Source organism: Toxorhynchites rutilus, chromosome 3 (genome assembly GCF_029784135.1).
Source record: "Toxorhynchites rutilus septentrionalis strain SRP chromosome 3, ASM2978413v1, whole genome shotgun sequence".
NCBI classification, from domain to species: Eukaryota; Metazoa; Arthropoda; class Insecta; order Diptera; family Culicidae; genus Toxorhynchites; species Toxorhynchites rutilus.
The window spans coordinates 283,461,166-283,477,456 of NC_073746.1; the positions used below are offsets into that span (position 1 = coordinate 283,461,166).

A 16,291-nucleotide genomic window follows, 5' to 3' on the forward strand; every position below is an offset into this window, starting at 1 on the left:
AGTTGAAACTAGTTGTCACGCTGATAGAAACTGTGGATGGGACAACCTAGTTTTGGTATTTTTCATATTGTCTGAACAAAATGTGTGATTTATGCACATGTCAATTTGCGGTAGTTTATAATTCATTTTCAGAGGAACGACGAATGGCTTGGAAGTGCTTTTTTGAAATGAATGCGGGATGAAAAAAAATGGATGGGAAAAGACAGGAGGATTAACAGGGATGTATTGAATTTCTTGAACAAAATAGACAAGAACGAATAGAAATAGAAATAGAAAGGATTTTCGGGATGGAAAAAAACTTTTTTGGCTGATGAGGATGAGAGTTTTGGGATAAAAATGATGAGGGATAAGTAGTTTTTGAGAGTTGAAATCTTTTATAAAGTAGACGCTGTATGACAACTATATTTGCATTACGTAATACCGTAATACCGTAATGCTTCAAAATCTGTACAGTTTACTACGACTACTTGGCAACCTAATAAACATGAGACACAATTTTATACGATAGCAACAGGTGATGGTAAATTTAACGTTATATTTGGAGCATCCCAGCAATATATAATTAATTTCAAAATATGTTCGGAATTATGAACAATGTATATGCAGGTTTAAGTATTACAATATTTCATAAACGGACATTTCATTCATTTTTTCAACTTCTAAAAGCTTTTTTTCAGAAGACGCGTTATTCGAACAAAACGCTTAAAAATTCGAACCAAACGTGTGCAATTTTCCAGTGTTCTTGGTATTTCGTAACTAGTAAATACATCCAGCACAACAAATGTTATTATCTATATTTCTGTATTTTTTAAAATCCAATGATCTTCACCGATCATTCAGTAAAATTTGACTTTTAATTCACAGAATGTGCTGTAAAGCACTGTCGAATAATTCTGGTCAATTATATTCGTTTAAAATTACAGAAATATTTTAAACAAAATTTTATGTGGATAACTGAAGATCTGCACCACGCTCTATGCAATTTTAGTACTTGTTCAAATAGCTAATAATAGCGGATGTTACATAAATTTAATTTATAAAATGCGTGCACTAAATAATGATATCAATTGTGAAGAACTCTGATATAAATTGATGCTTATTTTCTTGGAACAGATAAAAAGGTGTAATTGTTTTGCCCAAAATTTTAGACGAAGCACTCATTGTCATGATGGGGAAACATTTTTGCCATGTCAACACACCAACACACTGTGTGTTGAATGGTATGGTGTCCAATTCGCTTCTTCTGCTCTACACACTGCCGTTGTTTGGGTAAAAACGCAAGAGAAACTGTACACCGTGTTTGAACATCACTTGCAACATTGGTATCAAACAACGTATCCAAACATAATACGGATACAAACATTTCACACAGGTATGAAAAAATCATGTTTGTGTGCAAACACAAAACTGCAAAAACAGCGTGAACATGTTCATCTCGTACGCAGTGTTTTATGTGCAATACGGAAGGATGGTTGTGAAACCTCTAAATAAGTGGTTTTAAACAATACTTACAAATTAGAGGTTTTTGAAGTGTTATTACTGATTTTCTCCCAAAAATTCATGATAAACTTAATTGTTTCTATCAACCAAATTAAAGCTCTCTAACCGTTCTACAATTTGTTCTTTGACACACAACTTTAATTTTTTTAAATTTCACTGCAATATCGTTACAAACAATTCCCAGTTAGTCTTCAATTAAAATCTTCAAAAATCACGATTTTTTCTTCACTGTTCTTATAATTGCCAAATAACTTTGAACTTAACGTTGAAATATTATATGTTCTGTTCGTTAGACGCGCTACTCTTTCGTTTCAATCTTGCCAGCAACAATCTGTGTTCTCTGTGTTTGTGCCTAAGGTTATTACGACATCGAGCACGTTGTTGGGTCGTGCGAGGTGTATTTTGTCGCCAGATCGAATTTAGAAAACTCCCTTCGGGCCCAGGGAAGACAGCCGAATGACAGCCGGTGAGAGATGTGTTGTCTCGGTAAGATCTTGATTACATGTCCCAAATATATGTTTTCCTTAAAATGAAATGTGAATATGCTATAGATATACGAATAGATTTAAGAATTGAGTGTGATCATCAGCATTGTTACAATCCTTATATAGCATTCTTCTCCTGAAAAATTTGTCCCCTATATGAACTCAAGTAGACAGCGAGTAATCGGATTTCTAGCTTACTAACCATAGAATTAAGAAAATTTTTATATATATAGTTATATTTTTTTTCCAATTCGTTTATTTGTAAGGCTCAATCGCATGAGCTTTGCGGAGTTTTAATTCATGATATGTTTATACAAAACTTACACTTAAATGTATATTTAATATAATTCGACCGATTACTCGCGGTTTACGTATATATAGTTATAAAAATAAAATTCGGCTCCTTGAAACTTTTGTAAATGAGCCTGTAAAAATGAACGAATTGTACAAAAAGGTGACATATTCGTCGCTAATATAGCTTGTAGTACTCTAGCACTTCTTCATACTCTTTCGAACGATGGGCAATTGTCTGTTTTGTATGAAAATTGCCGTGAGAAATTTAACACAAGAGCTACTAGAAGGACTTTTAGTCAAAAAAAATTCTTCCGACCACGCCACGCGTTTTCTATAGTTTGTAACTCATAATACATTCCAGGCGTGTTATTTGTCAAAATTAATCTCAACTAAGTACTACTGTTAAAAATGGCGCAAGTAATACCTACGTTCAAACGGCAAAAGTTCCTTCAGAAAGGTTAGTGCCGTTCAAGAAGTCAAGAAGCTACTAGAGCTTCATATATTTGATACGGCTCAGTACACTTGTACTTAAATGCTTTTATTCTACTAAGCTGATTGCCTCGCAAGTAAACCTCAACTAAATGCTTTCTTTTCTCTTCTCTTTCTCTCCTTACGACATTTAGGTAAGTGCTCCGAGGGCTGATCGCCGGTACATTGGTTATCAATCAACAAAACAAGTGTGTGAAAGAAGTATAGGACAACAACAACATCGTGCCATTATTTGTTGATTACAACCCTGCTGAAAAGGAAAATATATACAAAGCCACCACACCAAGTTCTTGTGCGGTTGTATTTCAAAGCCGCACAAATTGCGCAAGAATATTATCCAATAGAAGCAATCAGCCGGGGAGACAAATGATTGCGGTGTGAGTTGTGCCCGGTTTGATCAAAAGCAGTATGGTTAGGGGCTGTTGCGCTACAATCGGGCTGAAATTGCGCGTGAGAATCATCCCTATTATTTCGCATGATCCTTTGATTAAAATTGTCTCTAATGATCACCACAGAGACATGTTCGTGACTACATGTTTATAAAGGTCGCGAGTGGTATTTCGGTGTGTGCGTTCGAGAATTGAGTGTATGTGACAGAGGGGGTGTGGAGCATTTTCCCATAACGTGTTGCGAAAGGAAAAACGCTGTCGGCCGGCACCAAATCGCGTGCGCTATTAATGGCTCCTCGTGCTCATGGCGTGGTTATAACAGGTAATAACGTGTTTGGACAAGAGATAAAATTGAAATTATGACTGCGGTGTAATCGGTGGATGATGATTTTGTTTTAATTAGAAACGCGAAGGATGATTTTACTAAAGCACTGTTCGAGAGCCCTGAGAAATAAAAATAAAAGTCTAAGTATTCAGCAAACAAGAGTTCTTTTGTTTGTACGCTTTCAAATGATACCAACAAAAAAATGCTATTTTGAAACAATTTTATAGTATAATTAGCAGAAATTTCCATATTTCTAGACATTTAGTTGCCAAGGAATGGATTATTAAATATTTATTTTGCACAAAAGTACCATTGAGATTTGTTCAACTAATTATAAAGAACTGCAAAATCACATATTCGCAAAATCTAAATTCACTGTCTGTCCTACTCGCTCGGACCGCATTGGTTTCAACCCAATAACCACAATTCAATTATGCTCTGCTGTACATAACAACAACACTGTTGAGAATTTGAGAACAGAAGAAAACAAATGCAAACAACCTTGTACCCGATTTTTTTGAAATCAAAACAACATTGTGGTTTGATTGCGTTTGATTACTGTAATCGACTGGCTGACGATGTTTGGGCCTTTCTTGCCGTCCCATACGCAGCAGAGACGTTTCTCATTATAATGACAGTTCATGCCTAAATTTTGCCGCGAAAGTACCCCAAAAGAAGAGTATTACCACCGGTCGGAGGGTTCAATTACAGCTGGTAGTGCGCAATAATCTATTAGATTTATGCGATCAAGGGCAGAAAGGGTAAGCGGCAGCGATTACAGCAGCCGTCGATGGAGCAATAGCCATGCACGACCTAAATAGTACTCAAAACAATTCAACTCAGAAATACCATAACCAGGTTATTTAACGTAGAAACAGAGAAAAAGTGAAATGGAAAGAGATGTATTGTGTGCCGTGCAGCTCGACAAACAGTCAGTCAATAAGGTGAGAGCAAAAAATAACTAAAACTTGAATGGCTGGAAGGAAAAAAATGGCATAACAAATGCACCAAAGCAATGCCTTTATGCCCTTCTTCTGTGCCACTGCTGCAGTCGCCGTTTGATGCGGGGGAAATAACTGACGTAGCGTGTAATATCGGCAGTCGAGAAAAGTAGTGCTGAATCAAATCGAGTCAATTGGACGGGGCCGGGTATTGACTTCACTGTTTAGAAGTTCAGATAGGGAAAATATTATCAGTTTATGGAGAACTTCAGTTGATTTTATATGTTACAGCCAATTGCCCCAATTTGATTGGTGCCTAGAAACATGTTTTTGTATGATTGAAGTTTATGTTAGCTACAAAATAATGTCCTAAAAGTAGGAACATTATGACGCTTTTCACTGCATTTCGGTAAACGAACTAGATCAAACTGTGCCGCAGGTCTGTCAAAGTTTATGCGTGTGTGTGTTCAAAGAAAATGTATGCATGAAAATTTCAAAATTTCTTCAAATTATTATTGCTATACCGTTCTGAATCATATTTCGGACACTTTGTTTTAATATCTTAAAATACTTAATGCTCTGATGATATAACTATAAAACTAATATAACAATAACTTCTTTGGAGTAATCCCTTGGTTTCACTATCATTTCATTTCACATGAGAACTGCATTTAAATTATAACATAATCGGTAGAAATCTTACAACACTACTCATTATCGTTTGTGTTTGACGTTTCCTCAGCGTGAGCACGTAGAATTTACCCTTCATAAATATTTAAATTTCTCCCGTATTTCATCAGTTCTCATCATCGTTAACAGTTTACTGTGATTGCTTGGTAAGTGTTTCGCAGTAGACTATAAAATATAATCAAGTGTAATGTAATTTTCGTCCAAAAAATTACAAAATAGTGTCCCAAACTTGAATTCAATCTGTCCGAAATTTGATTTAGTGTCCAAAGTTTGATTCTTATTCGCTTCATTTGAAAAGCATTTTTTTCGATGATTTTTTTATGTTTTCAATCAAATAGATACCAAAGTAGAAAGCTTAAAAGTATATTGAACTTATTTATTAAAAATATCAACCAAATAATACCTGTGCATAAAGTTCAGATGCATCATATGCCTTGAGCGTCCGAAATATGATTCAGAACGGTACTTCAAACAAAAAAAACTATGCTATCATCAAGAACGAAGCAAGCGCCTCACAAATAAAAAATACGTCTGTCTAGTTGTACACAATTGCTTGCGTTAAGTTCCTATATAGTATGGTCAAACCTCTTAGGAGCCACGTTTCGTAGCCCTATTGATGTTTTTGAATTAACTACAAATAACGAATTTATAAAAATGTTCAAGGCACATATGCTTTCTATACGTGATAGAGTACAAAACATCGGAGCTTCCTTCGTCAGCATCGGAAATGAAGAATCAAAGCGGACCATGTCAGGCAAATAGGCATTCTCTCTAATTTGCTTTGCTATTAAAGCCTTTTCCGAGAGATTCATTCATGTAAAGTTCAGCAATTTACCAATAATATTCATCATTAACCGTTCAATCATACGTCAAAAGCAGTGCTGAAATTTTTTTGAATCATTCATTTCGAACGAACAATTACAATCAAGGCTGGCAACACTTCTATTCATCACGAACATCGCGGGCTCATTAGTTAAGATGACGAATGGGCATGTTTTCATTTTTTTTGCTGTGAAAGCGTGACGTCAACACATAAGTATGGAAGGGATAGAAAATGCGTTTCAATCACCTGCTTGTTGCTGATTGATCTGTTGTAATAGTTTTTCTGAAATAATGTTCATTAGGGTGCCAATGAATGTATGGTAAAAAATCGACCCTAAAATTTCAAAAAGTTATCTCATAAAACATGTTCACCACCTCGAAAAAAAACCTCATGCCAAAAATCTGCTCAATCGGACTTAAGGGAAGGTGGCGCAAAGCGGTCAAAGTTTGAGTTTTTTGAAAAACGAAAAATCACCCAGAGGGGGAGTAAAAGAAATCGGGGTTTTCGAAAAAAAAATTTGATGCCAAATATCTTAAAATTGCATGGAACGTCGAGATCTAGTGTCATCTCGAAAATTTTTGTTTTGTCAAAAATCGACACTTTGGAACTTAGTTTTTTCATTCGAAACTTGTTGCGAAATGTGCACCATAATATACCCTATGCAAAATATTAGCTCATTCGAACTTCATTTATTAGTGTTGCAGACGTTAAAATTTGCATTTTCATTGGCATCTTAATGTTCTTGCTTTGCCTTTATGGCAGTGAATCGTTGTAGCTTACGATACTGCCGTCATTTTGAACGCCTTCACGGTTTCCTGATCCTAGACTCGCCTTTATATTCCATTTTTAAAGCTTAGATCAATTAGAAGTTGGGTACTCAACATGATTTGTATTTACTAAAATGTAAATCGATGCGCGTTGAGAGCGAGGATGTCTGATGAACTATCTAGCCAATTGACGTGACTAATGAATACAAATTTGCCTCTTCATTCAACCTGACATCAATCCACACTTCTACTCCCCCTGACACGAATCTCGTTACCCGCGTAAACAATCTTATTTTACGTCCATATAAAGTGAAACGAGAACTTGATTACTGATGCAAAAAAGTAATTACACCATTAATGGACGGTTTATTGTTTACCCACCGTGAATTCAAACCAACGAACTTAAACAGTTATCAGGTATGCTATGAAGGTCATCGCATTTTTCTTCTTCTTCAATGGCACTAACGTTCCTAGAGGAACTTCGCCGTCTTAACGTAGTATTACTTGCGTCATTTTTATTAGTACTTAGTTGAGATTTCTATGCCAAATAACACGCCTTGAATGCATTCTGAGTGTTGCTCTAGAATACGCGTGATCACAGTGCAAGTCGGAGGAAATTTCTTTGACGAAAAATTCCCCCGACCAGAACGGGAATCGAACCCGGACACCCGGCATGTTAGTTATGACGCTAACCACTCGGCCAAGGGAGCACAAAGGTCATCGCATTAGTATTAGTATATTGCTTGCAGTTTGGGAGGAATTCTAAACTAAATTTTAGTTCACTGTCTTCTCCAAATCATAATACGAGTTGCTGGAATCTGCCTTGACCTTCGATCACAGTTGACGATCAAGGGTCCCACTCAGGCGCCTGGTTTGCCCCAGTGTTTGGAAATTTGTCAATATCCAAAAAAACCACAATGTGTCATGCTAGTTATTTAAATTCGTGAATATATTAGATTGGGGAAAAAACAATCCATTATTTTTGGATAAAAATAAGAAAAAAATTCAAAAAAAAATTAAGAAAAATAAAAAATTGCAGTATCGGCACCATAAACACCATTCACAATTTCAGCGGTCTGGCTTGCATTTTCGCATTTATAAAAGGAAAAGTGTAAAATGTATCGATTTTTCTCTTTGTTGACCTCCATTGTTAACACCCTGTAACTAACAACTGAATGGAACAAACAAAAAACAGCAACAGATTTTTTTTTGTGTGAAATGTGAACGAACCTAAACTTGAAATTGTATGATCGATATTACGCGAGATATTGATCACTGAAGTCAGCTACCGAGAAAATAATGAATAACTTTTTTCCCAACCTTATATAACCGAAAATGAGTGGCAAGATGATATTTGATATTTGAACAAACGAAAGTAAGTCTCTTCGTTTTATTAACATAACGCTTAGATATTAATATCTGAGTTCCTTTCGAGGAAATCCACCCCGCTATTACGGTTGTCAGCGTTTCTCAACTGTGTCCACAACTGCAAATTTTTTGTAAGACCGGCTGTTTTCTAGTGAAAACGAACGCAATTTACATTCTGTTTCAGCGTTCGGTTTAGTTGCTTGCGCCGAGAATTTTTCCATTCTCCGGACGGTACTTTTGTCAAATTTGTATTTTTTTTTGCAACATTCTGATTGTTCTCAAGTACTAAATGTATCTGATGTTAATTAATATTTGATGAAGTAACAGCGAATTTATTCGTCAAAATTGAACAAATTTATTTAAAAATAAATCCAGCGATGACAACATATTCACATGCTACAATGTATTTAATAGTAGCATCATGCATCATCGGTACATTCTGCCCGGAGGTGAGGAGAAAGGAATTTTCAGCAACACGCAATCAAAGAATGCAGTAATTCATTTTGGCAGACAGCCACAGCGGAAAGAAGTTGTCTATCTCATGCAAAGTCTTCCCCAACTCTACCTTAGCTTACACCTTTACTTCGTCTCACCAGCAACGCTCGAACCATAATAAGACAGAGAAAATGAAAACAAAAATATAACAGGCAAAACATTCACCGCTGTGACGACTGAGTAGACATTGCGTCGATCTGCGTGCACCATTTGGCAAGCGAATGGTTCACACAATTCTGTTGCGAAAAACTTCTTCCACCCACTTCAGCCCCACTGACAAACAACCACCGTTGTTTAAGCCGATTCTCCCCGCTCGAACCCAAATCAAGTTTACTTTGCAGAGCTGCAACGGATATGTGTGGGAAATTCAGGAGAGAGAAAAGAACTAATAAACGAACGAAAAATGTAAATGTTGCTACGAGAGTGGGCGAACAATACTATCAAGAAGCAAGGGGATACCTAACGAACTACTACTAGGAAGTGACCTAGTTTTCAGAGCTTTTTTTACTCTTTCTTTCAGTGTTCGTTTCACACTGCATATTTACTATTCCCCAGCAAAAGTCCGCATGTCATCTCAGTCGTCAACTTCACGAGAACCATGATTGATGGCCTCGGGTCAGCTGTTGAAGGGTGGAAATGAAATGGTTGTATAGTTGTATTGATTTTCCTCTAGTTCAGCAAATATCTTGATGGTGGAAGAAAGAACCGGATTCTGATGAAGTTTTGAACTAATGTTCAGTTCATTGGTTTGCAGATTTGAATCTTTTCAGAAAATTAATCGTTACCTCAGTATCAGTTTCAGTAGTTTTCTTTTCAAAATGGATCGTATTTGTACACTCCCTTTCATTTCGGCTTTTCCATTTGGGTCATGCTGTGTTACCTAACCTTTAAATTCGCAATAACCGCAACCAAACAATCTTCCTCTATGCCTATCTACTTTTCTCAGGGCAGGTCTGATTGTTCACGTGTAGTTGCATATAAATCTACAATACTTGCAAGCATTGCCTACTGTATAACTTTCAAACCCTCACAGCTGTGCACCGTGGAAATGAATTCAGAGGTAACCCAAAGTTCGCATAGAATAGTGGGAGGTAGGAAAAAAGGTTAACTTCTAACTCAGACATGCTTCTACTATAGCGTTCGATGGTGGAAGTGAAGAATACTGGATGAAGCGTATAGCAACAGAGGTAACGCTTGGATCAACGAGACGAGAGTGGTTCGAGTGCGTTGCATAATAGACATAACCTGCAGAGCCGTACCAATTTCCACCTTTTGCACCTGTAAATAAAATTCAATCTCGGCCAATTTAGCTGCACCATGATGCCGGTATTTGTAGAATAGCGTTGCCGTCAAAACAGGCTTCCGCCGCCGCTGCCCCACCGATTGAGAGAGGCACTATAAGAAATTCGTGTGTTACAGTGTGCTTCATACAAAACATTGCGTTTCAAATCAATACATACGACAATCATACGGTGTGTTTTGACAGATCGAATCGAATTTTCATACGTTGCCACGGACGGCGGTAACGAAAGCGAAAATCGTAGACACTCGCCGAGCCGTCGGTTTTGATCGTAATTTGAAATTGAAAGAAAGGCGCAATAATGTAACGGCTGCAATTATTAAATGCGTAAAAATGTAGGTCTGTATGCTTGATTGATTTGTGCGCAATGCAAATGTAGACCGGCTACTGCTCCATCGGGTATGTATGTCGCCACTTGTGGTCGTACATTGGTACCCTTAAACGTTGAACATTACTGTGTGGTCAGGAGTGGGTGGATGGTGCCATAACACAGCCAAGAAGGTAATGAGAAGTAAGTTAGCCAAAGTGAGATGTTGCTTTACCGCGATTGCGAAGTTTGTTTGAACAGGTCGAATATACGTTAACGATTGTGTAAACAAAACTGTAGTGCATTCGAAGGCGGTTGAATTAATTAATCATCACTTCTCAACGACGTATGATTCCTACAATAATTAAATTTTAAGAAGTCTCCCATTTTCCTCCGGAGTTTTCTGAAAATTTTCAATTGTCATGTTTGATTGAAATAAGTGTAATATTTTTATGGGACCCCCTCTCCATTCCAGAGGAGGGAATGTCATACCATCATAGAAACATTTCTCATACCCATAAACCCTCACATTCCAAATTTGGCTCCATTTGCTTGATGAGTTCTCGGGTTATGCAGAAGTTTATGTTTCATTTGTATGACAGCCCCCTTCCCCTTAGAGCGGAGGTAGGTATGTGGAACCACAATAGAAACATTTATTGTTCCATATGCCAAATTTGGTTCTATTGACTTGATTAGTTCTCGAGTTATGCAGAAATTTGTGTTTCATTTCTATGGTATAGAATCTACCATAGAAACGTTTATTGTACCCAAAAAACTCCACATGCCAAATTTAGTTTTGTTTGCTTGATTAACTCTCGAGTTATGCAGAAGTTTGTGTATTTGTATGTATTTGACCCCGCACAACGGGGCAAGTTGAAACAACGTTGTAGCTGTATATAATTCTAAGATGATATGAGTTAATGGTTCAATTTCGCTTCGGTAACCGCGTACATTTATTTCGTGAGTTTGTGTATGTGTGTGTATGTGTGTGTGAGTGCTTGTAATGGAATCAAGAGGCACAAAATTTTCGGCAACCACTAAACCGAATTGGAATCAAAGACCATAAAATAGAAAATATTCTTATCATATTGAACACTGTAAGAGCAATTTTTGATCAGTCAACTGGTTCCAGAGATGTGGATCCGGTCAAAACGGGTCTTGAACCTGGGGGTGTGTTAAAATTCACATACATATTATGTGACACTCGCCTAGTCTTGGAATTAAAACACTGGATAATTGGAAGTCAAATGAAATGTTTCTCACCACGTTGGCCACATGATGACATGTGCTGGATATTGCCTCAAAATTCTTTAAAAAAAGCAATTTTTGAAATTTCATTTTAATTTTTTCAAACTTATTTAATCAAGCAAAATTCAATCATAATTCAATCAAAATCATTGAAAGCAATCAAGCAAAATAATACTTCTAGAATAGGTGTAAGCCATCTTGTTGTTCGGTTTTAGTTACGGCAGCACATTTAGGTGTTGCCTTCTTACTTCTTATTGTGGTCAATAGCTTCCACATGAGCTGCTCGATCAAATGAACAAATTTTTTTTTCGCTCTCAATATTCTGCAATTAAGTCGTTGGTGATGCAATGACCTCCGATTTTGCCCAGACTTGTCGTCTTTAGGTTCTATCTCGACTAGAATCTTGGTTCACGTCATCCAGCAATATAACGTCAAGTGAATTTCCAGAATTTGCATTCTGTCCGACAGTGCCACGGATCAGCCGCTTTTTTCTGGTCACTTCAACGGATTTTGGCCTTTTTGAGACAGGCCGTGATGTCATTTGAAATTGAGAAAGTAATCATCTTCTGGAATGCTATCCTTGTACGGTGTCTTGATGGAGTTTTTTCTTTGCTAGATACTGCTCCAGAGCGAAGAATGTCTCTTTTACGGTTCAACCATTTCCACATTTCTTCTTAGCTTTGAGGCTGTTCTTGATTCCACTTTGAAAGGAATATGAGTAGATTTTCTTCATGCCACCCAAGCTTTTGACATACCGAAACAAAGTTGGTTACACCGTGCCAACTCCTCTTGTGACATTGATTGTTTTCGCACAACAGCGCTGCAGCAACAGTATACTTAGTAATCGTTCTCCCAACGTACTTTCAGATCATCATGGACAAAAAGTACGGTTCACGGTATACGGTATGGACCAGAAACAAACAATGTCATGGAGAGCGTCGAAACGCTTCAATCATCCGATTCCGACTGCTATCAGTTCGTGCATTCAAAGGATCTGTATCCTGAAAAAAAGTAAAAGGGTCTGAGCCTAGTGGCACGGACGGAAACTTGAAGTAGGACTTTGAAGAGATTTTGTAACTGTTCAAAAATCCACAAATTTAACTCATTTAACTCAATTCAACTCCTTCAATTAACAATTCAATGCTAACTGGACGCTTCCTGCCCCGTTAGCGAACAAGTGCTGTACCTTGTATGGATAAAATCGATGGATATCGAAGGATAGACCCAATGTCAACTGGACATTTTTGCGGGATCTAAGCGAAAAATTTAAAATTGGCGAAATGAAATTACACGATTCAGAAAATTGTGAAGTTCATATTATGCCGGGAGCTTCGAGGAACAACTTTCTGATTATCGGGCATTATATGTCCAATGTCCCGAACATACTATAATATTTTGTGGATGTAGATAGTTGGAAAAGTCTGTAGTGATCCAGAGAGTGATTGATGTGACGAGTTATGGTCGATAATATGTAGATGTTGTCAAAGTAATAGGAATACCGGTAAGTTCCTTCGTTGTTTTTCAAAAATGAATGCTTTATTCTGCAAAAATGGTTACAAATTTAATATTCAAAGTATTGCCCATCGCTAGTCACAACTTTCTCCCATCTTTTTGGCAATTCACAGATTTTTCCTTTTGCGGAAAAAATCGGCCGATTTGTCGGCTAACCACGAATCAATTCAACAAACCAGGCTATGTTGCATCGAAAAAATTATCGAAAAAGGTAGTAATCGGACGAAGCAATGTCTGGAGAATACGGCGGGTGAGATAGGATCTCCCATTTCAGTGTGTCCAAGTATGTTTTGACCGGTTTCGCAACATGCGGCCGAGCATTGCCGTGCTGCAAAATAACTTTATCGTGTCTTTGCTTGTATTGTGGCCGTTTTTCCTTCAGTGCTCAAACGCATCAATTGTCGTCGGTGGAGGTCCCCCGTAATGGTTTCATTCGGTTTTAGCAGCTCATAGTACATCACACCCAGCTGGTCCCACCAAATAGACAACATAACCTTCTGGCCGTGAAAATTCATACCGGAGTATCCATACGTTGCCCGACGTTTAGGATTGTCGTAATGGACCCACTTTCATCGCCAGTAACGATTCGATGCAAAAAAAACCCTTTCTTTCATGCCGTTGCTCGCACGTGAAAAAACGGTGTTCGACGTCTCGTGGCAACATTTCCAGAAACTTATTCATTCATTCATTCAAATTAATTCATATAATAACAATAATTATGAAGTGTCACAGAACAGTAAATATGAAAGAATGAAATATCTCACATGGAAGAAAAGAGGATACAGATTTGAGATAATCACTTGGAAAAACATAGAAGAAAAATATAAAACGAAACGGATGGGAAAGCTGAAGAGGCGAACAACAAAGTAAATGCAGAAAAATGAATACGAATAAATAAAAAAAAAATTCTAGAAACCCAAACATAAGGGAGGAATAGAAATAGATTAATAAATTTTGAAAAATTAAGTAGTTTGACAGTACGACATGATAACAGAAATGGCATATAAAAAGCATTGCCAAAAGTTGTGGACAAAATATTATTTCAAATCGTTTGAACATTTTCATTTTAAAATGACTTACTATCAACTTTGTATATTGATTGATTTGGCTTTGGCCATTGGCCATATGGACATTCAATCTGACCGGCGCGTTTTATTTAAAACATGTAATTTGAGAATCAATTCCGAAGTCTTTTTTTTCGTCGGAGCCCTAAAACCAAATCAAGGTTGGTTTCGCAATTCAAAGCCGATTAATACCGCCCGTATAACGTCGAGACGTACAGCCGTGTGTTTCCTTGTACTCAGCGAAATAGACCTTTAAGTTCATCATCGAATGCACTCATTATCGCTTCGCGAGAACAGATAGCAATTTTCGGTTTGCAACAAAGGGGCAAGTGGGAGGGGGTATCCGTTATTGCCGTTTTTGTTTACATTTGGTTGGCTCTGTGTATTGTGACGAGTGCCGCAATAGCACTCCAATCGTGTTTCGCTGAATACGCGACTGTTTTGTTTCGCTGCGTCTGTATGTTTTTTTCTACATTGTCTTCTTCGGTTCGCGCTAGTTGACTGACTGGCTGGCTGGCTGTTCGAAAGTGAAAATCGAGGCCAAGGTCTTCGCCGTATTGCTGAGTGAACGATAGCGCACAAAAATTACGATAGTCCAAAAAATAACGAAAGAAACTGTTGAACTACTTACTTCCTCTCAAACGCACAAGGGTATGCGTTCACCGGACGATTGATTGCCGCCACTGGTTGGTATCGATCGGTTGTTCTTGGCCCGTTAAAGACAAGCATTGACCTGCCGAAATTTGTTTTGTTTTAAAAGACTGGTCTTTTTCTCATAATCGTTTTGGATGTTTTTAATGAATATAAACCTGGCTTCTTTGGTTTGCTTGGTCTTAACTTAAACTTTGTGATTTTTTTTGCAACAAATGAGAAATTTCGACTTGAGATATTGCAATACAACGGTGAGTATACCCCAACACATGCTCATCGGTCAAACGTGACTTGAAACTAAATATGAATCGACCCACCATGTCAACCAGATCATCAGTTCCACATGGCCTCAAATCGCAATCTCTGATCGATTATCGGGCTTGCTGTTTCCGAAACCTATTAGTAATTCAATTACTGCCCCTCGCAATCGTTATATTACGATGTGCATGCAATCTACGCATTGCACTGACACTCCCACACTACACGCCATTTCTTGCGTGGACTGATAGCGCTTAACCCGACGGAGACGAGGGTGATAATGACGTTAAATCGGCAGTAAATCCAATTTTATTTGCAGTGCTTAATCTTTGCTTCTATTTTCGACACACGTTTGATAGTACAGTACCCGTTTGATTTTGTCAACAGTGTTGAATTTGCATTATTTCGATTGGGATTGGGATTTTGTGAAGGTATAGAGCCTTAAGTTGGCGAATTTTGAATATCGTGCCATTTGGACAACTGTCATCTGTTTTGTGTTTAGTTTGATTTGTTATTTTATTATTAATATGCTGATATTTGAAAAGTATTTGAAGATTTTTTTAAATAAATCCATGGTTCAGTTCGAAAAATTTATTGTATTTTCGTCCATTGCATGGTCGACAAAATTGTCGTTGTCTATGGTTTCTTCGTTTTGGATTTCCCTAGTAGATCCACTTTTTATCGCCAGTCACAATACGCCAATGGGAACATTTATTTTTTCTGGATAGCAACCAATCCAATCTTAATTCTGTAGAAATCAGCCAATCTTAAATCTGTAGAAAGTCAAGATAGCGATACAATTTACTCGTAACATTTTTGTATCTCTCGATTCAAATGTTCTTGAAATGTTTCTAAATAGAAAAAACTGTGGATAACATGTTAATCGCGGAGAATTTACACACAAAAATGTTGCAAATAAAACAATAGTAGTAGAAGAAGGGCCTTGTAATTTTTCTTATTTTTTCAAGTCTAAAATAGCTTCCGGCTTCCGGAATGATAGATCCGGATTGCGTTTTAAAAACCGCTAAGCCAGTAATGTGAATTGATTTATTTCAGTCATCTGAGCCATCTGAGTTGGTTGACGGAACGAATGCTGGAAGAAAAGTGGTAGTAAAACACTAACGTAACGAAAAATACCCAAAAAAGTTACTCGATAACAATGAGAACCTTATTATCTGCAGACGAAAATTTACATCGAACTGCTCTTTTTAGATTACTTTTTTGTTTCTATTCAAAATTTTAACAGAAAGCCAGCTAGGTGTACACAGTAAGTGTCAAAGGTGTTGATATACTGTATTTCAAGTTTGTACATCATCAAAAAATAAAAATGTAATTCATCGATCATACATAAGTGTTCATCTTTCCCATCCGGTCCGTATTTCCCA

At 37.3% G+C, this 16,291-nt stretch overlaps 1 protein-coding gene across 2 annotated transcripts in view; it reads left to right on the top strand.

The window, feature by feature from the left end:
- The window catches only part of LOC129775996 (protein fem-1 homolog CG6966), a 134,387-nt gene that overhangs the window by 39,307 nt on the left and 78,789 nt on the right, over positions 1 to 16,291 (top strand). The window lies entirely within an intron of this gene.